Raw genomic sequence first — 17,514 nt, forward strand, 5'->3', positions numbered from 1 at the left:
TAATAACCAATTTGAGTAGAATAGCTGGATACAAAGTCAACACACAAAAATCAATAGTTTTCCTGTACAAGAACAACAGACTCACTGAGAGAGAAATAGGGCAAACAATTCCTTTCACAATAGCATCCAAAAAAATGAAATACCTGGGAATTAACCTAACAAAGGAAATCAAAGTCCTCTTCTCTGAAAACTATAGCACTCTGAAAAGAGAGATTGAAGAGGATATCAGAAAATGAAAAGATATCCCTTGCTCCTCGGTAGGAAGGATTAACATAGTGAAAATGGCCATTCTTCCAAAACTGCTATATAGATTTAATGCAATACCAATTGAGATTCCAGCAACTTACTTCATGGACCTTGAGAAAACAATCCAAAAATTCATTTGGAACAAAGGAGACCCAGAATAGCAAAAACAATTCAAAGTAACAGAGACATGGCAGGGGGTATCACAATCCCAAACTTGAAAGTATACTACAAAGCTACAGTGATAAAATCAGCATGGTACTGGCAAAGAAACAGACTGGAAGACCAGTGGAACAGATTAGAAGATGCAGAAACAACTCCAGACACACTCAGCCATCTCATGTTTGACAAAAGAGCCAAACACCCTCACTGGAGGAAAGATAGCCTCTTTAATAAATGGTGCTGGAAAAATTCAGTTTCAACTTGCCAAAGACTACAACTAGACCTATGTCTCTCATCATGAACTAAACTAAAATCAAAATGGATTAATGATCTAAATGTTAAAACAGAAACACTAAACTGGCTGGAGAGAGTTTAGGAAGAACTCTTGAAGTCATTGGTGTAGGAAAAAGACAAAGGTCTACTATCTCAAATCTATAAAGAACTTAAAAAAAAATCAGACCTCCCAAATTTGAAGACCCAATCTAAAAATGGGCATCTGAAATGAACAGACATTTCTCAGACAAAGAAGTAGAAATAGCAAATAAACATAGCAAAAAATGCTCAACATCACTGGTCATTCGAGAGATGCAAATGAAAACAAAGCTGAGATTCTACCTCACCCCAGAAAGAATGGCTGCTATCAAGAAATCAACCAATAACAAATGCTGGCGGGGCTGTGGGGAAAGAGGAACCCTGCTCCACTGCTGGTGGGAGTGTAGACTGGTGCAACCACTGTGGAAATTAGTATGGAGATACCTCAAAGAACTAGGACTGGAAGTCCCATTTGACACAGCTATTCCCCTGCAGGGAATCTTCCCTAAAGAATTAAAAGAATCCTACCACAGTGATATATGTGCACCCATGTTCACAGCAGCACAGTTTGTATTAGCTAAAACTTGGAAGCAGCCCAAGTGCCCATCAATGGGAGACTGGATCAAGAAAATGTGCTTTTTTAATAAAATGGAGTACTACTCAGCCATACAGAATGAGAAATTAGAGACATTTATAGCTAAGTGGATGCACATTGATGCGATACTCTTAAGTGAAATAAATAGGACACACGAGTATAAATACTAAATAATTTCTCTAGTGTGAGAAACTGAAAGTGTAAATAAGGACTAAAAGGTATATAGATAGTGTGAAATAGGAAGAAAAGGGACAAAGGGAAAGGGGAAGTGGGGTAGAGGAAAGGAAAGAAGGGAATGGAAGTAGTGTGAGAAAATGAAAAAATGGAAACAGTCTTTGTAAATAGGGAGGGGTGGAGGGGCTGAAGGGAGGGCAGGGTAAGGGGGAAAAATAAGAACCAAGAGAGATTATGTAAAGGTGCAAATTTCAATGATGAATGTCATTATGTTGTGTACCTAAAGTGTACCAATAAAATGAAATATGAAAACGAAGCTTAACAGTTATTGCTGTCGTTTTGAAGACACTTATCATTATTATTTATGTCATTATTTATTAATGTCTTTGTATCTCCATAGACCTATTTGGATGTACAACAACAACTTCACTAATCAAGTAACAAGCAATAATCCTGGAAGTAATTTTTTCCCTATGTAAATTTAAATAATGTCCTGACTTTCTACCTTTGTAGAAATTAAATTTTTTTCTACAAAAAGTACATATTTCATACCAAACCCTTAATCAATAGGATTTCAAACTTTTAACATTTGGAAAATTTGAGCTTTGGGACAACAGGATATTATTTCCTTGGCCCTCGTACCAGCTGGGTGTCCAGTTTCCTCTGTGGCATGTGACTACTGTATTCCTATGACACCCGCCCCAACATTTTGCAAGAGTCAAAATAACACTTTCTGAAATGTTACCAGAATCAAAGAGCATTTTCCACTTAACATTTGTTCCAACCTTGCCTCAGTGTTTCCCCTCCAAACTTTTCCCTCAGTGAACTTCTAGTTTCTGAAAACACACCATGTTTTCTTTCCATTTTGTTTGGTACTCTTAGAATCTTTTCTGCCTCCTTTTCTCCTCTTGAAACCTACCATTTTCCAAGGGAGAGCTCCAATGTCATTTTTTTCCAGGAGGCGTACCTCACTATTTTATAAGCCTGAGTTTCCTTCCTTTATAGCACTGAGATTTTCCTACTTATTAGACCCTTCACTCAGATATTTACAGGTGGATGAGCTATTTGTGGATTTTGATCTTCTAGAGAGAGAAATTGTTGCTGTAGAGTGCCTAAAAGAGTCCTTTACAATCATAGATGCCAGTCTAGAATCACAGGAAGAATAAATAAATAATGACTGATTTGTTTGGAAGTAAAATAGTCAAACACAGTTTGGAATGCTTCTCTAGACAGACCTGGAGACCCAGACTTGAGAAAAAAATTTAACTACTTTGACCTCAGCTTCTTTTTCTGTAAAAACACAAATTATTCTGCCTCTGTCTTTGCCCTATCTACCTACATGACAGTTGTAACCAAACCAAGAAATGCATGTAGCCTGAAAATGCTAACCTAAGTGATTAAATTCTTAGACTGCTGGGCAATACAGCTTACATTGGACCCTTGAATAGCAAGGTTTACATACCATTTTCTCACTCTATCCAAGAATATGTTATCAAACTCCTTTGATATCACATAACTAAGAGAATTCACTTCCTCCTTCCCCTGTTTTTCTGTTCATTCATTTGCTCGTTCATTCATGCAGTATGTATCAAGTGCCACTACATACCAGGTACCACATGAAGTACTAGCAAATATACACACAGATGTAGTCTCTGCGCTGAAGGGCCTTGCATTGTTCAAAGGTCATCCTAAAATAGGCATGCAAGTAGGCAAATAAGCTCACAAATAAGATAATTTTAGATGATGATAAGAGGCCAAAAGCAAATAAAACAAGGCAAGAGCGTAACAGAGTGAACAGCATCAGAGTGGGTGTTCAAGAATAGTCTCTGTAGAGTGACCGCATGAGGATAAGAAGTCAGCAAGAGGACAAGGAGCCAGCAAGAGGAGATGCTTGGGAGGCCAGCCTTGGAAGGACTGAAGACAGAAGAGCTGCAGGCAGAGGTAAAACAGCCTCTGAGATCAGCTGTGCTGGATGGTGCTCAGAGAGATTAAGAAATAACAGCAATATATTTTCTTTGGCAATAGAGATCAAAGAGCTTAAGACTGGTGTAATTCTGGTAAGAACTTACCTCCCCTGGATAATACTTTAGGGTATTTATATTTACATATCCACATCCAAAGGGAGTTTTGAGCTTTATTATATTTTTACTATTTTAACATCAATAAAAGCAAAGGGATCTTAACATTGCCCACGATTGTCAGTATTTTACTAGAATATTTTTCCTTTTCTTAGGTTATTATTTTATGAATTGTTGCACTCTTTACTATCATTTAATGATCACCAATACTTACTGGAAAGTCTGAATTAAAATATTTAAAAATGTGTTTAATTTTCTTCTACTCATAGTATATTTTTCAGTAGGAAGTGCTAGGTTATTTTGTCAGTACTAGTTGAAGGAGGAAAACTCCGCCATCCTTCATGAGGTCCTCATGGAATCACACACATATACCCATGAGGAAAGTTTTTAACTGTGTGGGTACTGAGAAAGAATTGCACAGTGCTCCACACAGGAACTGACTAAGTTAGAAAGACTAGGGAAGGGTTAACCTAATCAAATGCTGTAATGACTGGATTAGTATGGTCTGTAACAAACTTCTATTCTCACCCTTTCTGAGAGATAAATTGCATGTAAATAGATATATATTAAGATTTGTCTAATCCTTTTGGTCTCTTAAGTGTGTAATCTTTTCTGGGAAATCTGCTGTACTTTTAATTTGCTCAGCACAGCAATGCACTCTTCCTACTTCTTAAGCTTCGGGAGAGGGAAGCCAGCCCTGCTGTGGCACATGTTGCCACTAGTGAATGACCGTGGATAATTGCTCGATGGAGAAATTCAGCCTCTCTCTCCCCTCCACCTGGGACATTCGGGACAGTGGCCAGAAGCCGCCGAGAGCTCCAGCTCGCCTGTCCCCTTCCTCTCACCACACGCCATCCCTCTGGTCACGGCAGTGCCCCAACCTGTAGTCTCGGTAGCTTCCTGATTGCTGGAGCCCACTGGGCCAGACAGTGTGGCTCCCTCCAGGCAGCCACTCTGTGTCAGGCATCGGACTTCCAGGCTCATAAATGTGGAATCTGTCAGGCTGAGAACATGAGTGCTCTAGCCCGCTATTAGCCGATAGAATGCTTATAAAAAAGCACTTTATAAGCCAAGGCATGAATAAATAATTTCATGAGCAACGCTGCAGTGTGCAGTCCTGGGTTTAAAGCTGAAAGCCTTTCTAATGTGTGGCCAGAGGATTAAGTGCTATCACTGCGTTTCAGGCAGTGATTTTTATTACATGTTTCATGCAGGATTTGGCACTGGAAAAAAAGGAATTTTGCACACATTAAAGTGAAATTAGATGGCAGTACACTGCTATTTGTAGCCTGGATGCTATTGTTTTGAGGACATTATCTTCTGTTGAGTCTCCCCCCGACCCCACACCAGGCATTTATCACCTTTCAGTTCCTAATAAACCCTTTTTCATAATTATGTTTCCCAGTGACAAGTACAGTACTGGGTTTGCACTAACAGGAGGGCAACAAGCCATGCACTTGTGGAAATGCACAGAAAATCGGGGATTTGCATTTGCAGAGAAAAAGGTCTAGGACCTTTGTCTTGTACACAGGGTCATGGCTTTAGATGGCCACTCTGGATTAGAGTAAAACTCATGGGTCTGGGTCTCATTTAAAAAATAATTTTAGGTCCTGGTCGATTGGATATTATGTGAAGTGAAACAAGCCACACACAAAGACAAACACTACCTGATCTCACTCATACCTGGAATCTAAGTAAGTTGATCTCATAGAAATTGAGAGTAGAATTCTGGTTACCAGAGGCCAAGGAGAGTAGAGGGAATTGGGGCTAATACAGTATTACAGTTAAGTAGGAAAAAGTAATTCTTGTGTTCTACTGCATAGCAGGGAAACTATAATTAGCAAAATATATTATATATATCAAAATATTTACAAGATTTTGAATGTACTCATTGTAAGAAATGATACAATGTTAATTACCTTAAGTTGATCATTGTCAAATATATAAATGAATCAAAATGGCACATTGTACTGCATTAATATGTACAACTATTGTGTCAATCAAAATAAATAAATAAATAAACAAATAAATAAATAAATATCATTTCAAGTCCTAGTTGATCAAGCCTTTTGAGAGTATGAGCCACAATCTAGTTTTACTCACTTGTGACAAACAGGGTTCCACCAGTCTGACAATCAACTGGCTCCCTTTCCTTTTCTAATATAGTAGTTACTCTTTATCTGTGGTTTTGCTTTCTGTGGCTTTAGTTACCTATGATCAATGGTGGTTTAAAAATAGTAAATGGGAAATTCCAGAAATAATTCATGACTTTTGAATTGTGTACAATTCTGAGTAGTGTGATAAAATGTGTCTTCTGGCTTCCTCCTGCTCAATTCTGCTTGGGATCTGAATGATCCCTTTGTCCAGTGTATCTACACAGTCTATGCAACTCTCCCATTAGTCACTTAGTAGCCATAATAGTTATCAGATTAACTGTTGTGGTATCACAGTGATTGTGTTCAAGTAACTATTTATGGCAGTAATGGGGATTGAACCCAAGGCTTTTGCACTAAGCTACCTCCCCAACCCTTTTTTATTTTTGAGACAGGGTTCATTCACTAAGTCACAAAATTGCCTAGTCAAAGATTGAACTCATGACCCTTCTAACTCAGCTTCCCAGATTGTGTTATAGGTGTGCACCACCACACCTGGGTAAGTAACCCTTATCTTAAAATGACTTCAAAGTTCAAGAGTAGTACTACCACAATTTCATTACAGTGTATTGTTATAATTGTTTTTGTTAGTCACTTACTGCACCTAATTTATAAATTAAACTTTATGTTTAATTTATATGTAGGCATAGGAAAAGTCACTGTCTGCTTTAGTTACTTTTTTATGGTTGAGACAATATACCCAACACCTAAAATTAAAGGGGGAAAGGTTTATTTAGCTCACAGCTTGTAGAGGTTTCAGTCCATAATCAGCTGGATCAAAGGCGGGGTGGCGTCTCAGAGGAGAAACAGTTCATGGTGGGCAGAAGGTAACAAAGCAATAAGGGATGTCCAAAGCTCTTTCTGTCCCTTATATCTTACCCAGGCTACTTAGGGCAGGTGGCACTCACACCCTTAATCCTAGTGCCCTTGAGCCCAGCATTGCACCATGACCCGATCCCAATGTCACACACTCTAGAATGAGCCACCTCTGAAAAAGCCCCACCTGTGACTGCATGAGGCTTTGGGGGGGTCATCTAGACATAAGCCATAATACTATCTATATAAGAATACTCTCTGTTGTTTCTGGCATCCACTGGGCATCTTGGAATGTATCCTCTGCAGATAAGGAATGGGCTGCTATATTTTCAGACCAAAGTACACTTAACAAAGGCGTGCCAGTTTCTCCATTTGCATTTCTGAGATGTCATTGTCCCTGAATCTTTGTCCAAATGTAGACAGGCAGTGCTGATGGGCTCCTGTAGAACAAGAACCTATGGTGGGCCTTGGTTGCCAGTATCTGTGGACAAACATAGTTAGCTGTGCAGCAGCTGGAGGCCAGAGGGCTCTAGGAGGGTGGGCCTTCAGGAATTCTGTGGAAATCTTAGGTGAGGGATCTGAATTGTCTTTGTCATGGAATCTGGAGATTTTAGACCATTTTCCTTAGGACCAGGAAAGTCTTTTATTGACTTTGGGTTATACAGTATTCTATTTTCAGTGGGCTTACAATACAGTACTTTGTGATAGGTGCTATGAAAATGATGGTAATGAGATGGTTTGCAAAGATCTTTGGCATGTAGCCAGACAAAAATGAGGGCAAAACTTCTTGGGGCAATTAGGCAATTAAGCAGTGGGCTTTAAAACAATTTTTCCTATGGGTAACTTCATTGTAGAATAGCAATTCTACTCTGTTTATATAAGCACGTTTCTATTGGCATATATTCAAATCCAAGGAAAATAAGAGAAAATCTAGTTATAACCCTCCATGGGCCCATGATTCAACATTCTTAGGAATAAAGCTTTCAGGAGAAAATTGGGTTATGTTTCCTACTCCACACAACTTCAGGAAACGTGGAACATTCTCCTGTAGATTACTGCTTCTGAGGATTGGGTCTGGGGGCTCTTCTGTCCATCTTTGTGTCCTGCTTTCCTGTGGACAGCCGTAGGTGACACTACCACCTGGTATGGCTTGGATTCCCGCCTGACCCATTCTCTGGTGGCTGCCTGGGATTCTGGGGCCTCTCCCAGCTTCCTTCACGACCTCCTCAGACTCATTGCAGAGGGTTCCTTTCTTCTTACCCAGCTGCTCCTCTCTGGTAGAGACCTATGGGAAGAACATTCCAGAATAGCCTGAGGTTGATTTTCTTCCAACTTACAGACTCTTTTCCCCTTCTATTTAGAGAAGCATTACTGTTAGCAAGTAGAGTGACTTTGTCTTTGTTTATTGTTCTGAGTGAAAAACAATACAAAGTGTTATGTAGTTGTGTGGGGAGTGCATATATATGTGAATATGTTTATGTGTCTGTGTCTGTGTATACAAGGGGAATGGAAAAAGAAGGGAAACCTAATCACTTAATAATACATAGTCATGTTTTTGTGGGCAATTATGGAAAACATGTTTTTGTGTCAGTACATACAATATCTAAAACAATATTACAAGCATTGTAATATTACTTTGTCACTAAAAAGATTTCATTTTGTGAGGTCAAATGTCAAATGTCAAAATGACAAGCCTCACAATCTGCAGAACTTGATGGTTTTACCTGACTTGGATCATTTTGTATCTTTGAAGCTCTTAGAGCCAAGAAGAGGTATTTGAGGAATTTGGGGATGAGGATGTGAACTGGTACCAACATTCAGCTACATATTCATTGGGGAGCGAGGCTCCGGTGCCTGGGAAGCTGGAGGGTAGAAGCTTCCATTTGAGAGAATACTCAGACAAGAATGGATTTTAAATGCTCTGTGAATACCTGTTTTTACTCTCTACCCATAGCCTGTGCCATTTGTGCTTCTTAGTTGCAAGCAACAGAAATGGGCCCTGTTCATTTTAAACAAAAGAAAATTTGTCACAAAGATATTTTGGGTACACAAAAGCAGTGGGAAGCTGGAGAATGAGTTTGCAGAACTGGAAGCAATCACATTTTCTTCGAGATCAGGTGACCAAACTTTAGCATACCAGATCCTATTGCAGTGACAGGCTGCTCTGCGCACCAGCTGCATGGCTGTAGAAAGTGTGACCCCAACTGCCTCATTCTTCCTCACAAACTCAGGATTTGGAGATCTGGGAGGGAACATCCCTTGAGGCTGCCCTATCTTGCCAAAAGGCTGACAGGACTTGAGGAGGGTAGGTTCTGGCCCTTCTGGCCTCCATGATGCGAGGACTCTTTCCCTTCTCTCCAAGACCACATAGCATCAGGGGTCTCTAGAGGAGGGAAAATGGGCTACCAGCCAGGAATTGGCAGGACATTGAAGCTGTCAAGCTAAAGAATGATTCAGGTCTGTCTTCAGCCCTGTAACTTGACCAGAAGAGGCTGGGACTCTGCTGGATGTTCTTACAGGTTTTTGTCCTGATCGGGTTTCTTCTCTCTGCTCTAGGCCCAGTACCAAATGCCACATTTGGTGGAGGGGTGTGGCTGTCCAGGTGAGACAGCAGTGAGAGACTGGCTTCTGGTGGTTCACTTGTGAAGTGAGGACTCTGATCCCCATCTCAAAGTGCTACTGTGAAGATCGCTTGGGCTATCTATAAAGGGCCTAGTACTGTGCCTGGCACTCAGTAATGCTCCCCAGGTGTGCCCTGTTCCTTGTTGTGCTGTTTCCCAAAGCACAGCACCCACAAAAGTGTGAATCAGTTGTCAGTTTGTGTACAATACCAGTCTTACCGAATACCACTGTCCTTTTTCTCAGCAGATGAGGACTGAAGATTTTGTCCAGTAATGTTATTGCTTACTAATTGTGTAAGTTATTTGGCCTCTCTGAGAATTGTTGCAATTGCCTGTATAGGGGAGATAATAATCACACCTACACCAATAATTCTTTCCAGCATTCAGTGAGGTTAACCCAGGGAAGGACTCAGCACAGTGCCTAGCTACAAGAATCACTCTGTACATGTTAATAATTTATAAAATCCCTAAGATTTTCTTCCCAAATCCACTTACATATTCAGCCTTTTCTACCAAAGAATAATATATTCCATGAATTTAGCGCAGGCTTTGTTCTAAAAGTAGCTAATTTTCTAAGGATCAAGAAACTACATGCAGACTTGGAGCTGCAAGCATGTGAGGGGTATTACATTTCAACCCCTTTGTTGTGTGAGAAGGAGCTGGAAGCCGCTCGCTGGTAGATTTGAGGGGTCCTGGTCTGCTTCTCCCTCAAGCCCACCTCACGTTATCATCAGGAGCAATAGACTTAGTTTCTATTTTCCTCCAACCACGATTAAAGCAAAAAAACAAAAACAAAAACAAAAACAAAAAATCCCAGCCAACTGCTGGTGTGAAGCAGGGTTCAGCCACCCAGAGTACTGCTGGCTATTTCACCATTTCTCTTCCTGCTTTGTGGGATGGCAGTGGTCAGGCTGTGTGGTAAGAATAGGCCTGCCAGTGTCACCTTATTTAATCATTTACATCCACTTACAGCAGGCTGCCATGGAAATGGCACTGGGAGGCTTTGGCTCACTTTGCTTTCCTGTCTTTCTTTAAGTGGTTACTTAATATTCCATCTATTATTCCTTATGGAGTCTCTTTGGCATTTCCAATTGCCATATTTTCTCATGCAATTAAATTATTTTTCTCATGTTATGGTAGCTTGCATTTTTCCAAACTGACTCTGGCTTATAATTTTTTGGCTTTAGGTCCAATCCCTTCAGATCTTTGTTTCTTTGAGCCGAATCCTTGCCTATTTAAAGCAGAAATGCCACTAATATCAATAACTTAATGCTCCTTTGCTATTCCAAGTCATTAATAAAATTTTATTGGGACCAGAGAGAATAGACCTTCTGCCAAATATCTTGTCTCAGTTGGATTCTGGGTCATTTATCAGTTTCCTTTGTTTAAAATAGTTTAGCCAGTTTTAAATTTATTTGACAATGTTTATTTTCAAGCCAATTTAAATTTGTTTCAGATAACATTTTATTAAATGCTATATCAGATGCTTTATTGATAATCTTCTCTATATAATTCTGTATTATTTCCTAACAGACTATTTTCATAATTTTGCCAAGAGAGGCTATGTTATTTTTCTGGAACAACTTGTTTAAATATGTTTCTTCATATGGCTTTGCTGTTGCCTGGGATTTTAAAATTACTTTTCCTCAAAGTAATTGCTTTAAATTAAGAATTGCTTTTGAAGTGAAATATAGTATTGCTTTTTCATGTTTTTAAAACACATATAAGTCACCGTAGCTCCCTTTAACCAAAGATTTTAAAGTTATTCATATTTTTCATAATTTATATTTTCCCATACTAAATAAAAATTAGATACTTTTTTAAAATCTAAAGTTTGCAGAGAAATAGCAGATTATTTCCGGTGATGTCCACTGACTTTAGTAAGTCAGGATGTTTTCTGTTATTGCTGCAATTTTTTCTAACTTTAACATACTTCACATCAAGGCTCTTTAATATTTTAAAGACAGATAGATTTTAAAATGACTGAAACTCTTGTATAAGCTTTCTAAAAGATGTTGTTTCTCACTTCATACCTATACTTATTTAGGTTGTGTATATTCTCTGTAATTCCTATTTTCTGATATGCTTGTTAAAGTGAGACTTTCCTGCTCAGGTCTTGCCAATGTGAAACTTAATGTAATCACCAGGTACAGATTTTCTTTGAGCTCATTTTTGTGTGTGTGTGCTCACAGGCTTAAAATTGGTCTTCAAATAATGTGAGATTTTAGGTGCCAAGTGATGGGCTGTGAATAGTTTAAAATGTCTATTCAGATGAGACCTACACCATCTATATACTCAGCCGCATTTTTCTCTATCCCTGGAGTTTAAAACCAGTTTCGACTGCAATTTTATTTCCCTGTTTTCAGCTACATACCATGTTATTTCACTAAAGATTTCAGTTATTTTTTCAGAATTTATCCAAATAGCCTCCAGTCACTTTGCAAAATCACAGTCCTTACCTGCCTAAGTATAGAGCATTGATGTTAAATACTACATGCTATGCTATCTTTCTATGTGCTGTGCCATCTTCCAACTTCTTTTCTATTACTTTTATTGATAAATTGGTATTATGTTTATGAGGAATACTGTTAATGTTTAATCTCAATATTCAGCTTAGTAAATTCCTCTCTTCTCTTGTATATGACAATATAATGAGCTGGCATTTTTCTTTTCCACAGGAATTAAGATTTTTTTTTTGGTACCAGGGATCAAACTCGGGTGCTTGCACCTGTGGGGCAGGTGGGAATTAAGATTCTCGATGAAGCCTACATTTTTCTGTACCATTAAATAAGTACATGTGAGTTTTGAAATTAAAACTATAAATGATTCAACACTTCATGTTCGTGTTATTTCTTTTCTTTGACCTGACATTATGTCTGACACTTTATGTAAAGTCAAGTTCTCCTGCACTTCAAACTTTCACTTCTAATATAAATAATGCTCACTTCTTGATTTTCTAAACTCTTCCTTTTTTGTTTTTCCCCCAAAGAGCTTTTTTTGACAGTAGTATAGGAGAGAGAGAGAGAGAGAGAGAGAAGGGAAAATACATGGAGTTTCTTCAAATACCCAGAACTAGTTATTTATGGAAAGATCTGGAAAGGAAGAGACCAAGGTGAAATATAAAATGAGCCCATTTTCTGCCTCACATGACAGTACTAGTGTCCTGGACCTCAGGAGAGTTCTGTTGGGGGCCGGTAGAGACCGCTCAGCACACTTTATATCTACCTCTAATTTAAAAGTAACTGAATATTGTCACAGTCACTGAACATCATCACAGTGAAAATGCCATCCATTTGTTTTTTAAAAATATTGTGGTAAAATGTACACAACCTAAAATTTACCATTTGAACTACTTTTAAGTGTGTAGTTAGTGACTTACACACCTGTACATTGTTGGGCAACTATTGGCACTGTCTATCTCCAGAATTATTCTTCATTTTACAGAGCCAACACTCTACCTATCAGACAAAAACTCTGCCTTTTCCTGCTGCTGCCTCCACCCAGGCTCTGACACCTGCCTCCCGCTTCCTGTCTCTGAATTTAACTCTTCTAGGTACCTCATGAAGCAGAATCATGTGGCGTGTGCCCTGTAGTGTCTGGCTTACTTTCCTGAGCATAATGTCTTCAGAATTCGACCATGTTGTAGCACATGTCAGAGTTTCCTCCTTGTGTGTATCCAGCACATTTTCTTTAGTCATCCATCTGTCAATGGACTTTTGGGTTGTTTCCGCCTTTTGGCTACTTTGCATAGCACCATTAGGAACACTGATGTACAAATATCTGTCTCAGGTCCCTGGTTTCAGTTCTTTTCAGTACATGCTGGGAAGTAGAAGTGCTGGATCATGTGGCAATTCTCTGTTCAAATTTTTGAGGAAGCCATAAATTTCTTTTTACCTGTAAGGTGATCATAATCCCTTTAGCAGAAATTTTACTCTCTTGAGACTTGTGAATATTTTCAGTTCTTAACAAGTGCAAATACTCTGATCAAAGAAAGACCCAGAATATATGGCACTCCAGTTTAGTAATTTTAAAAACACCTATAAAATTAAACTTGAGGAATGACACTCTACAATTTCTCTTTTTGTAATCACAGTTTAATGGCATATAACAAAAGTTTTCTTTATTTTTTCCAAAATTATCATTTTAAAAGCTCAATTTTAAGTCCTTTTAAGATTCTAATATTATAAACTTACAAGCACTTTTTTTTTACTGTTCCTAAAGCTAACTTTTAAAAGAAACAAAGATATGTATGATATTCTGATGAGCCAAAATTATAGGTGCTCCCTTTTAAAAATAGGCCCTTTCTCCAAGTGCAAGGTCCTGAGTTCGATCCCCAGTACCAACGACAACAACAACAAAAGGCCCTTCCTAAAGACCTGAATTTAGAAAACATGTCTGTTGGAAGATGATTATCTGAGTTGTCAAAAATTCTTGGGCTGATCAAAGGTTTCTTTTCACAAGCTTCTTGATGCATTTTTTTTCAAAAAAGATTTGATTTATTAATGGTTTTCTAAAAAGGCATCATAAAGACAATATAGCACAATTGCCTTGACGTATAGTTGACTAATTAGAATTTGTGATATTTGTACAGGGGTTATGAAGTTACCTGTTTTGCAAAATTTGTCTGAGGAAAAATAAAAGCCTGTTAACAAGACTATAAATAAGACTCCAAAGAAAAGCGATTGGCTATTGAAGAAAGCCCAAGTATTTTCAGGCATTTAAGACATACTAATTTAGGGATGAACTGCTATTCAAGTGTCCTGCAGAGGCTAACAAATGATGTTGAAACTGTCATATGCTAGCTTCAAGTCATTCTTATTGATTAATGCTTTAATAGGCTTTTGCTAGGCAACATTTGGTTAATACAGCTATTATATGTGTTTGACTACATAGAATTACCTTTATTGAGTATACAATTTTGGGAAGATAAAGGGGAAGATTACACTCTTTTTGAGTTGTATCTGGCACTATGTTTAGGTTATTGCCAGTTAAATGCTTGAAATGAAAGCTTTCAGCCTGAATTCTCATAGTATTTTAATTATGTTCTGAGCATGGTCCCTACTGATAAGGAGTAGAATCTGGCTAAGATTTGAGAGAAGAAAGGGAAAGAAAGGTTGGATTCCCTGGAGATTAGGATTTTGGGCTTTGGAACAGACATTTATTAACATCTGTCTTAAAAGAGAAACTAGAAGCCCGCCCTAGAAGTTTAAGGTCATCAGGAAATAGACAAACACCAGGATATTATATGAAGGCACATCTGTCTCTACTTTGGCATGGAAAGCCTATATTTAGAAATTATTTTAAGAGCTATGTTAAGAAATGCTGATAAAGTGGATTCCATTGGATATTTTTTGTCTGTGGTGTTATTTTTCTTTTTCACAGATGTGCCCACTTAGTACTATAGTCTAAATGTATGTTCTACCAAGACCAAAGTTTAGAAAGAAAAAGTGTAGAATTCCTATTTTCTGTAGTTTACCCTATACATCTCAGCTGATACTTTGGAGAGCTTACATATCCTTGATGGAAAGTCCTCTCCTCATTGTTTTACCTTGTGTGAAGGTATGCATGTGTGTGATTTATTGTCTCTGCCTGGGGCTTCCTCTGTCTGTATGGTACATTGTTGATCTTTAATCACCTGCTCATGCCATGGCCAGGCACAGCTCTGGAGGTTTGATGTCTGTTGCAATCAGGTTAGTAATGGCCTTCTGCGGACCTAATTGTTTTAGCTATGAGTTGTCATAGGAGAAAAGTTCCGTTTGACCCCGAGGTCTAGATCAGCTCTTGTCAGATGCCTATGGTTCTGGCTGTGGAAATACTCACTGCGTATGCTGAAGCCTGATTTTGGTACAGTGGTTGAGATGTGCTGGGCAGCATTTGTTTCCAGACTGGAAGAGGCTATAATGAACTGGGCTTTGTTACGTAGTGTAGTATCTTAGCTCATGCTGCTATAAAAAGTCCTTTAGTCCAGGCAGCTTAGACAACAGAAGTGCATTCTTATATCCTGAGAGGCTGGTGATGTCGAGAACAAGATATCAGTGATGGAGATAAGTAATTTATTATAGCCGACTTCCACTTCTTTTAAAAAAATACTATGAGAATGCTGTTGTCTCAATGCAAGTTGATAGCATCACTGCAGAGACAGAAGGGATAAGGTATGTACAAATATCTGTGCCATTCATAGAAGAACAGTAAGAATTATAAGACATCAGTAAATGAGGCTTGAAGCTCGATTTTTCATCATTACAGAGGCCCTGGGATCGTGGTTAGGACAGTTTAGAGCCCAGTGTTCAAAATGCACATCGCAGTAGTGTAGCAGATTTTAGGCCCTCATTCAGGCACAGCTGAATGTGAATTCTAGATTTCTACAATCTATGTGACCTTAAGGAAGTTACTTAAATCTTCCTAAGTCTCAGCTTTTTCATTTGTAAAGTGTAATTTAGAAATAGCTTCAAGTACACTTACTTATTGCAAGGATTTGGTGAGACGATCCACCTAGTTTACCTCCACTCCTGTTCAAATAGCAGTTGGGGAAAAAGCTTAAAAGGTATACTTTTTTTTCCATAAGTAGAAACAAACTAGAAAGAAATAAAAACAAGGAGAGTGTAATAAATCTCACTGGAAACAGTTGCCTGCTAGACTCTGAGCCTGAGTTCTGATTTTTTTTTAATGGAAAGAGTATTTTAAGGAAATATCAAGACATATTAACACCAAGCTGAGACTTTTCCCCTTTCCTAATAACTGAATAATAATAATACTTTTTTCTCTTTTAACAATGTCAATGATATCTCTTTAAGGGTTCCTTCTAAACTTAAAAAGAAATTCTTGCTACTGAGAGTAGGTTTAGTAGTAATTTTCTAGGGAAAAATTACAACATGGTGAGGGGGTGGAAGGGAGCATCCCTTCTTAGTCATCTCCAAAAATGACAAAAGAAACCAATGGAGACAAGAGAGGAAAGAGAAAACATGCATCAATTTTATAGTGTAAGGTTAAATAACTAGATGCTATGGACTGGCTGTGTCCCCGTAAAACTCAAGGAACCCTAAATTCCAGTGTGCTGGTGTATGGCTATGGGGATTATAGGAGGTAATTGGGCCATGACAATGGTGCTGTCATGAATGAGATTAAAGTCCTTATAAGAAGTGACACGAGAGATAATCTCTCTCTTTCTCCCTCTGTTTCTCTGTATATGTGTCTCTGTCTCTGTTTCTTTTTCTATCTCTCTGTCTCTGTCTCTGCCTCTCTGCCCCTCGGTCCCTGTGTCTCGATCTCCCTGGCAGTACTGAGGATTAAGCCCACAGATGCTGTACCACTGAGCCTACACACCTAGTTCATTTGTTTGTTCATTCATTTGAGCCCCCCCCCCCCCATGTAAGAACACAGTGAGGAGACAGACATCAGCAAACCAGGGTAAGCCCACCAGACCCTGGGAGGGGGAGGGGGGAGGAGACAGAGTCTAGAGAGGGAGAATAGGAGAAAAAAAGTGAACATATATAACCCAGTTTATGGTCACCCATGAGCAGCTGAACATTCAGGGAGACGCACTGAACTATACACATCAGGGAGTTCTAGTTCCTAGCCCAGTGCAGCTTTATGGGAAGGTCCAGAAACCAATGGAAACTTCTGTTACTTTGCTGACCTAAGCAGTGGCTGCATTAGCCCAGTAATTTTCAAATAGTTCTTTTTTTTAAAGTCAATCATATGCTTCTTAACCTTATGCATAAAAATAGGTAAAAGTGAAACAGTTCCAATTTCTAAATTATGGAGTTAGAGTGTGTCAACCTAAGTTTAATTCCAGTCTCCCCCCATCTTCCTACCTGTGTGATCTTTGGCAAGTTGTTTAATATCTCTAAGACTCAGTTTCCCTTCTATAAAATGGGGCATAATGTGAATATTCATAGTCCAAGACCATTTGGTCACTTGATCTCTAAGATCTCAGAGTTCTGTTTTATGCTAGATATTTCTAGAGTGTAACTCATTAAAATGTAAGAATCAATTAAATTGTCATGTTTAGAAATGTTCTGCTGTAGTTCATAAACTTTATGTTTTAAATTCCGGAAATATTATTGATAGTTGTTGTCCATCACTTGTACTCTTTTTCTTAACGTGATCAATCTCTGGGAGGCCAAAATCAAAATGTTTTGGAAGTGACACTCAGAAAATAACTCTTAGCTTTGTGGGTTATCCCTATTTTCAGTGAAAATGTCCTTTAACAACAAAAAGTAACTCTTGCACAGAGACCCTGCTTTCTTTGATGGGATTGGATTGTGTTATTTATTATATCTTGGGAACAACCGCGTCTACACCACTGTGCATGTTGTTGGAGTGTTTAATTAGCTCAGTCCCTTAATTTCATCAGTTCC

General features: G+C 38.6%; 1 long non-coding RNA gene across 5 annotated transcripts in view; it reads left to right on the top strand.

Moving 5' to 3' along the window:
- The first annotated feature begins 3,163 nt into the window (after positions 1-3,163).
- Positions 3,164-17,514, top strand: part of LOC147828378 (uncharacterized) — a 105,172-nt gene continuing 90,821 nt past the window's right edge. For 3 of the 5 annotated variants that reach the window (XR_015450920.1, XR_015450921.1, XR_015450918.1), the window contains exon 1: positions 3,165-3,427. This is a non-coding gene — a long non-coding RNA (uncharacterized LOC147828378). Of the gene's footprint in view, positions 3,428-17,514 lie in introns of all 5 variants that reach the window. The other 2 variants (XR_015450922.1, XR_015450919.1) reach the window with 2 other exon arrangements.

This window comes from Heterocephalus glaber, unplaced genomic scaffold (assembly GCF_053883595.1).
Source record: "Heterocephalus glaber isolate CG9 unplaced genomic scaffold, H.glaber_assembly_v1.0 deba00001118, whole genome shotgun sequence".
NCBI classification, from domain to species: domain Eukaryota; kingdom Metazoa; phylum Chordata; class Mammalia; order Rodentia; family Bathyergidae; genus Heterocephalus; species Heterocephalus glaber.